Source organism: Moschus berezovskii, chromosome 12 (genome assembly GCF_049115385.1).
Source record: "Moschus berezovskii isolate FMDL1 chromosome 12, NW_MosBer_1.0, whole genome shotgun sequence".
Lineage (NCBI taxonomy): Eukaryota > Metazoa > Chordata > Mammalia > Artiodactyla > Moschidae > Moschus > Moschus berezovskii.
In genome coordinates this window covers 29926325-29935713 of record NC_142471.1, presented here as the reverse complement: position 1 = coordinate 29935713, position 9389 = coordinate 29926325, and the positions used below count along the sequence as shown (strand labels likewise).

The window sequence follows — 9389 nt, the reverse complement described above, 5'->3', positions numbered from 1 at the left end:
ATGAGGTACCTATTTGTCATTCTCATTTTGCAGGAAACTGAGATACAGAGAGATCAATGCCCATAGTTTTACCGGACTGAGCCAGAAATTGAACTCAGAAAATCTCCGGAGAGCGCAGTCTGTTATCTACAGATTAAGTATAAAGATGTTCGATGGAACAAGATACACATAAAATGAGTGTAGGTGACAGAAGGAGGTAGGTAAAGCAAAAAGCCTCAGGGCCAAGACAGAGAGACAGAATATACTGTGTTATTTTCCACCCGATACTTATTCTTTTCTGCTTTATTTTTTACGCGTCCATGTTCCTCTTCTCATATTTAAGACATTTCCTCGCTGGTGGTTTCATCGCTCAGGCTTGATTGAGGGGCTGATCCCCAAATTCAGGCTCTAAACAACCTGTTGAAAGCAGCAGCACAAATCCCAGGTAACCATGGAGACAGTGGCGTAGCGAGAGCCCCGCGCAGGCGCGTTACAACCCAGGCCCGCCCGCCGGTCCCTCCTCTCGGCCTCAGACTCCACGGGCTGGTGAGGAGTCCGGGGCGTGGGCCGTGGGCCACGGGTAGGGGCGGAGAGGGCCCGGGCTGGGCGCCTGCGCAGACGCCGGGCCGCTGGTGTGATCGAGCTCACGTAGCGAGGGTAGGAGTCGCCTCCTCCTCAGCGCAGCCGTCGGAGTCTGGAGGTTATAAAAGGGCTAACTGGCTCCCTCTGCTGCCCAGTCGCGCCGCCAGCGGGCTGAGGGAAAGGAGTAGGTAGCGGGCCGGGTGCAGGCGACCGGGTACTGAAGACCGCGCAGCTCTCGCGTGCCACTTCCCAGGTGAGACGTTCCCCCGACCTTGGGGACTGAAGCTGCAGTCCCTGGGCAGCCGTGGCCTTTCTCGGATGGCTCTGGTGGCCTGGTCCCTGCCCCCTTTCGTTGTATGGCTCGGGGGCGGGGGGCGCTCCCCAGTTTACTACTGTTGCCTCGGTGCCGTCTCCTTTGGAGACTCGGTCTGAGCCCCGTTTCCCCTGGGAGCCCCAGAGGCCCTTTAGCAGCCCTCCGTGCTCCCCTTTCCACCGCCTCGCAGGTTGGCGCCCCCGACCGCTGGGGCTGCGGCAGCCTCAGTCTCCGCCCCGGGGACCAGCACTTTCTTGAATATTCCTTCCTAGGGAGGAATCACCCTGTTGAGTTTTCCAAGCGCTTCGCCTGCGTGGGTCCCTCCCGTCAAAGCTGAGGGGTATGCAAGGGTTTTCGGCCTCCACAGCCGCAGATGGTTAGCATGTGGCAATAGAGAGCGGTTTTTAAAGCTTAGACCTGACGCTGAAGCGCTCGGGCAGTTTTATTCTGCCGGAGTCGTGGGGTCTGGGAAGCGGACCTACCCGGGAAAGTTCAGGTTTAACTCATCTGTTGCGCGCCGCGGGCTGATTGAGCAGCTGGAGGTAGCCCCGGGCGGCGAGTTTCGGGCAGCTAGGTTGAGGAAGTCGGCTGTCAGATCCTCCAGTGAACTGGGAAGCTAGTCTTCTTCCTTCCTTATTCTGCCACAAAAATTTTTTAAAGGCACATGAGCTTCTCCCCTCCCCCTCTCTTTCTCTCAGCCGAGTTTGCAGCTTTTAAAAGTCCACATCAGTAAATCGAATTCTGTGGCTGCGTGAGAAGTTTGAGTTGAGTTACATGGATGGCCCGCAGCTGCATGTTTTTAAGGGGGCGGGGGGAATAGTTTCATAAGACCATTTCTCCTGAATAATCGAATGTATTAAATGCAGTCCGCTCGTAGACACTAACAACTTAGGCGTTCTGGATAGAATGGACAGGACTTGGAATTTTGCACAGTTTGCTTTAAGAAAGGGATGAAGCAGAAGCTGGATCTCCTTTTAGGAAATTGATCTGAAAGGCCAAAGAGGCTTGCCAGTTTCAACTTAACTGTTTCTGGTTTCTCTTGAGAGCTGCGGCTCTTGGCCTTTCCCTTGGAATGCACTCTGAGGGATGGAGTAGCCACTACTGAGTGGGGGGAGGGAAAAGACGTGGCAGCAGTGTTCTTTCATCAACTTTTGCCTCCTCTTCTTTTTTTTTAATAGGTTCTGGCAAGAAACGTATTTCCCCTTTTAGATTTATATGTAGCTTATGAATGAGGCTAGTCTTTTCCTAAAAATAATCTGATGAAATATTCAAGTCTTCATAGCGGGAGTCCTGGAATTTAATTTATGAAACACTTAAAAGGGATTTTTCTGATCAAATATCAATGGAAAAAATGGATATGATAAGCAAGAAATGTGAACAACCTTGAATAAGGTTTTTTCCCTTGATTTAAAATTTAAGTAGACATTCAGTGATTTTTTTTTTTTAAACTTTGACTTTTAGCCTGTGAATGTAATTCCTAATCTTAACGGTGAACTTCATATCTTACCTTCCTCCCCCCACCTCCCGTGCTGTGGGACGCGTTAGTTTTATTACTTAAAACGTTTTTATTTATTTATTTTTGGCTGTGCTGCTCTCCCTTTCTGCCCATGGGCTTTCTTTAGTTGTGGTGAGCAGGGACTACTCTCTAGTTGCCGCGCACAGGCTTTTTATAGCGGTGGTTTCTCTCCTAGAGCACAGGGCTCTGCAGGGGTTTGAGTAGTTTGGCACCGGGGCCCAGTAGTTGTGGCACATGGGCTTAGTTACTCCTCCACATGTGAGGTCTTTTCAGACCAGGGATCAAACCCGCGTCCCCTGCATTGGTGATCAGATTCTTAACTACTGGACCACCAGGGAAGTCCTGTTACTTAGCTTTGAAAGTCCTGTCAGTTTTGGTTTTAGTACATTATGCCTTAAGTCCTGTCAGTATTTTAGATGACTGATGGTAAATGATTCTTACAAAATATAATTACATCACTTAGATTTGAAAAGTGTCCCTGTGGGATTCATAGTAGTAGTTCTCAACCTGTTTTGTGGTCGTGAAGTCCATTGGAAATCTGATAGAAGGTGTGGACTCTGGGTCTGAAAATGTAAGTACACATATCAGTGTGGAATTTTAATTACCATTTACAGAAATTTTCTCCCTCCGTAAGTATATCTGTAAATTCTAAAAACCCTAACCCTGTTAATAACTAAAAAGTAAAAAGAGATATGGAATAAAGGCATCTAGGTATCTTGAAGCAGGATTTCTTGAATATTTTTTAAAATAGATCTAGGCTTGTATGTCTGACTGGCCTTGACTGTATAGATTACCCTAATAAACTTTGGCTAAAGAGTTTTTAGGGCTTCCTGGATGGCTCAACGGTAAAGAATCCGACTGCAGTGCAGGAGACAGGGGTTCATTTCCTGGGTTGGGAATGATACCCTGGAGGAGGAAATGGCAACCCGCTCCAGTATTCTTGCCTGAGAAATACCCTCGACAGAGGAGCTTGGTGGGCTACAGTCCGAAAGGTCACAAAAAGTCTGACATGATTGAACAACTGTGCAGAGAAGAGTTTTTAACAAAGTGAATAAGTTGGTTGGAGAATTGTTGAATTGCTTAATTGCCTAGGTAGCTATACATCATGTCGGCCTCCCCTCACCCCCTTAGATATTGTAACATATCTTTGGTTCTGCTCTAAAAGTGGAAAATGCTTGAAGGTAAAGAAAAATAAATTGCATAGACCCTTGGCATTACACTTTATTGCTCTTCTTACAGTGAGATCTTGAATCTTAAAAAAAAATATTTATGTGTTTGGCTGCACCAGGTCTTCATTGTGCCATGCAAACTCTTAGTTGTGGTATGTGGGATCTAGTTCTCTGACCACGGATGGAACCGTGTGGGCCTCCTGCATTGGGAGCTTGGAGTCTTAGCTACTGGACCACCAGGGAAGTCCTAAGATCTTGAATCTTAACAATTATATTATAAGGTGCGAGTGTGTGTGTGTATAGTAAATGAATATATGAGACAAGCCAAATAAAGTGGGTGTGTGGTATTAGTTAAAGCTTCATTTATGTTTCTATTCAATGAAATCTATTTGTATAAATTAAAACTATTCTCTCATTAGTTTTTTCTAGCCAAAGCCTAAACTGAACTGAAAAACTAATGAAACTCAAAGGATTTCATTACGTTTACTCCAACAGTTTTCAACTTGATATAATGAAAAACATTCCTTTTCCTGATGTTGTTTGGATGGTCAGCGTGACTATTAGTGCATTTGGTTGTACATTGACAAAAGCAGTATAGTATAGAGATTCATGTTTCTTACATAGTTGTCACCAGTGAATGAGTACTCTCCTGGACTACTTAAACTTCCTGCTTAGTGTTTTATATAAATGTCCATGTTTAGTGTCCATGTTTTGGTTTGCATATTTTTCATTTAAATAGTGATATTATATCAAGTTAATATACTCAGTCTTTTTTTCTTGTTGGGCACTTGAGCTATTTCTTCATTGTAAATATTGTAAAGTCTGAAATTTAGTGGTTTATTTTATCTACCTGTTTAGCAAAACCTTAACTAGTTTTCTTTCTACCTGTACTTTTTTTTATTTTGGAAAAGAAACACATGACAGTAAAAATTCTTATACCAGTAATTTTTTCTTCCCACTAAGAATTTTCTAGGGGATTGAATTGGGCTTTTTTAATCAGATTAAAGATTTTTAATCAATCATAACAATTAAAGGACTTTCAGTTCAGTCACTCAGTCGTGTCCGACTGTTTGAGACCCCTCATATAGTATGTACTTCTTGTGGTGGGGGAGGATGTCTGGCTTCTTAAACTCAGTATTAGTGCCTTGAAATTCATCCATATTGTTATGTGTTTGTGTCTTTTTATTGTTGGGTAATATTATATTGTATGGATATTCTGCAAAACTTTGTTTTTGTCCATGTTCTAATTGATGGCCATTTGGGTGGTTTTCAGCTTTTAACTATTATAAATAAACCTACTATGAGCATTCATATATAAGTCTTTGGAGGAATATATACTTTCTTTTCTCTTGCATAAATGTCTAAGAGTGAAATAGCTGCATATGTGATAGGGAAATATTTTTTTCCCAGACTGTGGCTTGTTTTAATTCTTTTAACAGTGTGTTTCAAAGGGCAGCAACCGGCTGTAATCATGGACAGAATGTCTGTGCAGGAAATCTTCTTCTGTGCAGAAAGATTTTTTTAAAAAAACTCTATGTCTAATAAGTGAATCCTGCAAGGTTGAAGGATAGAAGGTCAATATATAACAATCAGTTGTATTTCTATATAATAGCAAAGGACAATTGGAAATAAAAATTTTGAAGTACCATCTCAATAGCACCAAAACTTTAGTATTAGCTTTACAAGACATGTGCAAGATTTGTATAATGAAAATTACAAGACACTAATGGAAGAAAGGGCTTCCCTGGTGGCTCAGAGGTTAAAGTGTCTGCCTCCAATTCAGGAGACCCGGGTTCGATCCCTGGGTCGGGAAGATCCCCTGGAGAAGGAAATGGTAACCCACTCCAGTATTCTTGCCTGGAGAATCTCATGGACGGAGAAGCCTGGTAGGCTACAGTCCACGGGGTCGCAAAGAGTTGGACACGACTGAGCGACTGAACGGAATGGAACGGAATGGAAGAAACCAAAGAAGACCTACATAAGTGGAGAGAGATACCATATTCATGTATTGGAAGAGTTAATATTGTTAAGATAACCATTTGTCCTGAGCTCATCTATAAAGTCAGTGCAATTCCAGCCAGATCTCAGGAGGAGAGGATTTCTTATAGAAAGTAACAAGCTGATTCTAAAATTGATATGGGAAAACAAAGGAACTAGAAAAAGGTAAAACAATTTTGAAAAGACAAGTTGAAAAACTTGTGATTTCAACTTATTATATTACTGCAATACTCAAGAGTAAGGATAGAGAAAAGACAAAGATAGATCAATGGAACAAAATAGAAAAATACATGCAAAATGATCAGTTTGTTTTGACAAGGGTATTAAGGGAATTCAGTAGAGAAAGGATAATCTGGAATAGTTGGATGTTCATATATAAAAAACTCTGTCTTATTTGGGCATCTAATATCCTCTGTTGGACACTGGGCAGCCCCTTGCTCAGGAATTCGTATAAAAGTTGGAACAGGTGACAGAAAGGCGCCAGTGGATATGGAATAGGAAATAAGGTTTACTCACTGAGTCAACGGCAAAAGGATTCCTTAAGGACAGGTCTTAGATTTAGTCCAGAATGAAGCAAAAGTGAAGTAGGGAGGTTGAGTTTAATTTTCATTGTGACTCAGAGTGTGATAGTTCTCACGTGTGGGATTTTCATGGTTTTAGCTTCCCGTTGATAGTGGAGAGAATGGCCAGGCTTTCATACTAACTTATTCAGATGTGGGGCAAAAGGGAGAGGGAAGTGGGTTTTAAGGCACTAGCCTTCAGACATCAAAATAGAAAATTTTTCTTTATTATAGCCTCAGCGCAAAAATTCCCCATAGTCTATGCAAAAACTGGTTCAAAATGGTTCATAGATCTCAAAATAAGACCTAAAGCTAGAAAATAACGAAAAAAATATAAGACAATCTTTTGGACCTTAGATTGAGCACAGTTTTTTTTTTTTTTAAATCAGCAAAAAGTTAGACACCAAAAGCATGATCCATGAATGAATAAATCAGTACTACGTTCAACTTCTTCAAAATTAAGAACTTATGCTGTTTGAAAGAGTGTTTTGAGAGTGAAAAGACAAATCACAGACTGGGAGTTAATATTCTATCACATATCTAACAAAAAGCTTGTATCCAGAATATCTCCAGGACTCACAAAATTCAATAGTAAATGAACAACCTAATTAAAATGTTGACATAGGATTTAATTAGAAACTTTACCAAAAAAGGAATATGGATAGCAAGTAAATATACCAAAAGATATGAAACATCATTGATAATTGAAGAATTGTAAGTTAAAACCACAATGAGAAACCAGTAGTGAGAAAATTAAGACATTAAGAAAAATGAAGGAAGAAAGGAAAAATAAAACAATACCAAATGCTGATGAGACCATGGAGCAGTTGGAGCTTTCATTTGTTGACACGGGCAATGAAATTAGTATAGTGACTTTAACATTTGGCAGTTTTTTTATGAAGGGAACAACAGAATAGGAAAAACAAGAGATCTCTTCAGGAAAATTAGAGATATCAAGGGAACATTTCATGCAAAGATAGGCTCGATAAATGACAGAAATGGTATGGACCTAACAGAAGCAGAAGATATTAAGAAGAGGTGGCAAGAATACGCAGAAGAACTGTACAAAAAAGATCTTCACGACCAAGATAATCACGATGGCGTGATCACTCACCTGGAGCCAGACATCTTGGAATGTGAATTCAAGTGGGCCTTAGAGAGCATCACTACGAACAAAGCTAGTGGAGGTGGTGGAATTCCAATTGAGCTATTTCAAATCCTGAAAGATGATGCTGTGAAAGTGCTGTACTCAATATGCCAGCAAATTTGGAAAACTCAGCAGTGGCCACAGGACTGGAAAAGGTCAGTCTTCATCCCAATCCTAAAGAAAGGCAGTGCCAAAGAATGCTCAAACTACTGCACAATTGCACTCATCTCACACGCTAGTAAAGTCATGCTCAAAATTCTCCAAGCCAGGCTTCAGAAATATGTGAACCTCGAACTTCCAGATGTTCAAGCAGGTTTTAGAAAAGGCAGAGGCACCAGAGATCAAATTGCCAACATCCGCTGCATCATGGAGAAAGCAAGAGAGTTCCAGAAAAACTTCTATTTCTGCTTCACTGACTATGCCAAAGCATTTGACTGTGTGGATCACAATAAACTGTGGAAAATTCTGAAAGAGATGGGAATCCTAGACCACCTGACCTGCCTCTTGAGAAACCTGTATGCAGGTCAGGAAGCTATAGTTAGAACTGGACATGAAACAACAGACTGGTTCCAAATAGAAAAAGGAGTACGTCACAGTTGTATATTGTCACCCTGCTTATTTAACTTATATGCAGAGTACATCATGAGGAACGCTGGGCTGGAAGAAGCACAGGCTGGAATCAAGATTGCCGGGAGAAATATCAATAACCTCAGATATGCAGATGACACCACCCTTATGGCAGAAAGGAACTCAAGAAGAGGAACTCAAAAGCCTCTTGATGAAAGTGAAAGAGGAGAGTGAAAAGGTTGGCTTGAAGCTCAACATTCAGAAAACAAAGATCATGGCGTCTGGTCCCATCACTTCCTGGGAAATAGATGGGGAAACAGTGGAAGCAGTGTCAGACTTTATTTTTTGGGGCTCCAAAATCACTGCGGATGCCGATTGCAGCCATGAAATTAAAAGACGCTTACTTCTTGGAAGGAAAGTTATGACCAACCTAGATAGCATATTAAAAAGCAGAGACATTACTTTGCCAACCAAGGTCCGTCTAGTCAAGGCTATGGTTTTTCCCATGGTCACGTATGGATGTGAGAGTTGGACTGTGAATAAAGCTGATCGCTGAAGAACTGATGCTTTTGAACTGTGGTGCTGGAGAAGACTTTTTTTTTTGCTTACACACAAGTTTTATTTTTTATTTTTTAAAATTTATTTATTTTAATTGGAGGCTAATTACTTTACATTATTGTATTGGTTTTGCCATACATTGACATGAATCTGCCCTGGGTGTACATATGTTCCCCATCTTGAACCCCCTTCCCACCTCCCTCCCCATCCCATCCCTCTGGTCCATCCCAGTACACCAGCCCCGAGCATCCTGTATCATGCATTGAACCTGGACTGGTGATTCGTTTCACATATGATAATATACATGTTTCAAGACTCTTGAGAGTCCCTTGGACTACAAGGAGATTCAACCAGTCCATCCCATTCTAAAGGAGATCAGTCCTGACTATTCATTGGAAGGACTGATGCTGAAGCTGAAACTCCAATACTTTGGCCACCGGATGCAAAGAAGTGAGTCATCTGAAAAAACCCTGATGCTGGCTGGGAAAGATCGAAGGCAGGAGGCGAAGGGGACAACAGAGGATGAGATGTTTGGATGGCATCACCGACTCGATAGACGTGAGTCTGAGTAAACTCCGAGAGTTGGTGATAGACAGAGAGGCCTGGCGTGCTACAGTCCATAGGGTCACAAAGAGTTGGGCACGACCAAACAACTGAATGACTAGTGATGTTGAGTTTTTTCATGTACTTATTGGCCATTTGTAGCTTCTTCGGAGAAATATCTCTTCAAATCCTTGTCTCATTTAAAAAGTGGGTTTTTTTTTAATTGTTCAGTTCTAAGAATTCTGTGTGCTAGGTATTAAACTTTTGTTAGAGATATAATTCATATATATATATTTTTTTTTTTTACCATTCTTTTGGTTGTCTTTCCACTTCCTGAAAGATGAAAGTTTTAAATTTTGATGAAGTCCAATTTAATTTTTTCCTTCGCTTCTTGTGCTTTTTGTGTGTCATATCTAAGAAATTAAGGTTATGAAGATTTACACCTCTTTTTTCCCCA

The 9389-nt window shown here is 41.5% G+C and overlaps 1 protein-coding gene across 2 annotated transcripts in view; it reads left to right on the top strand.

The window, feature by feature from the left end:
• Positions 1-613: 613 nt before the first annotated feature.
• The window catches only part of P4HA1 (prolyl 4-hydroxylase subunit alpha 1), a 101252-nt gene continuing 92476 nt past the window's right edge, over positions 614-9389 (top strand). The window contains exon 1 of one of the 2 annotated variants that reach the window (XM_088841966.1): positions 614-814. The gene's annotated coding sequence lies outside the window, so the exon portion shown is untranslated. The remainder of the gene's footprint in view (positions 815-9389) is intronic. The other variant, XM_088841965.1, reaches the window with a different exon arrangement.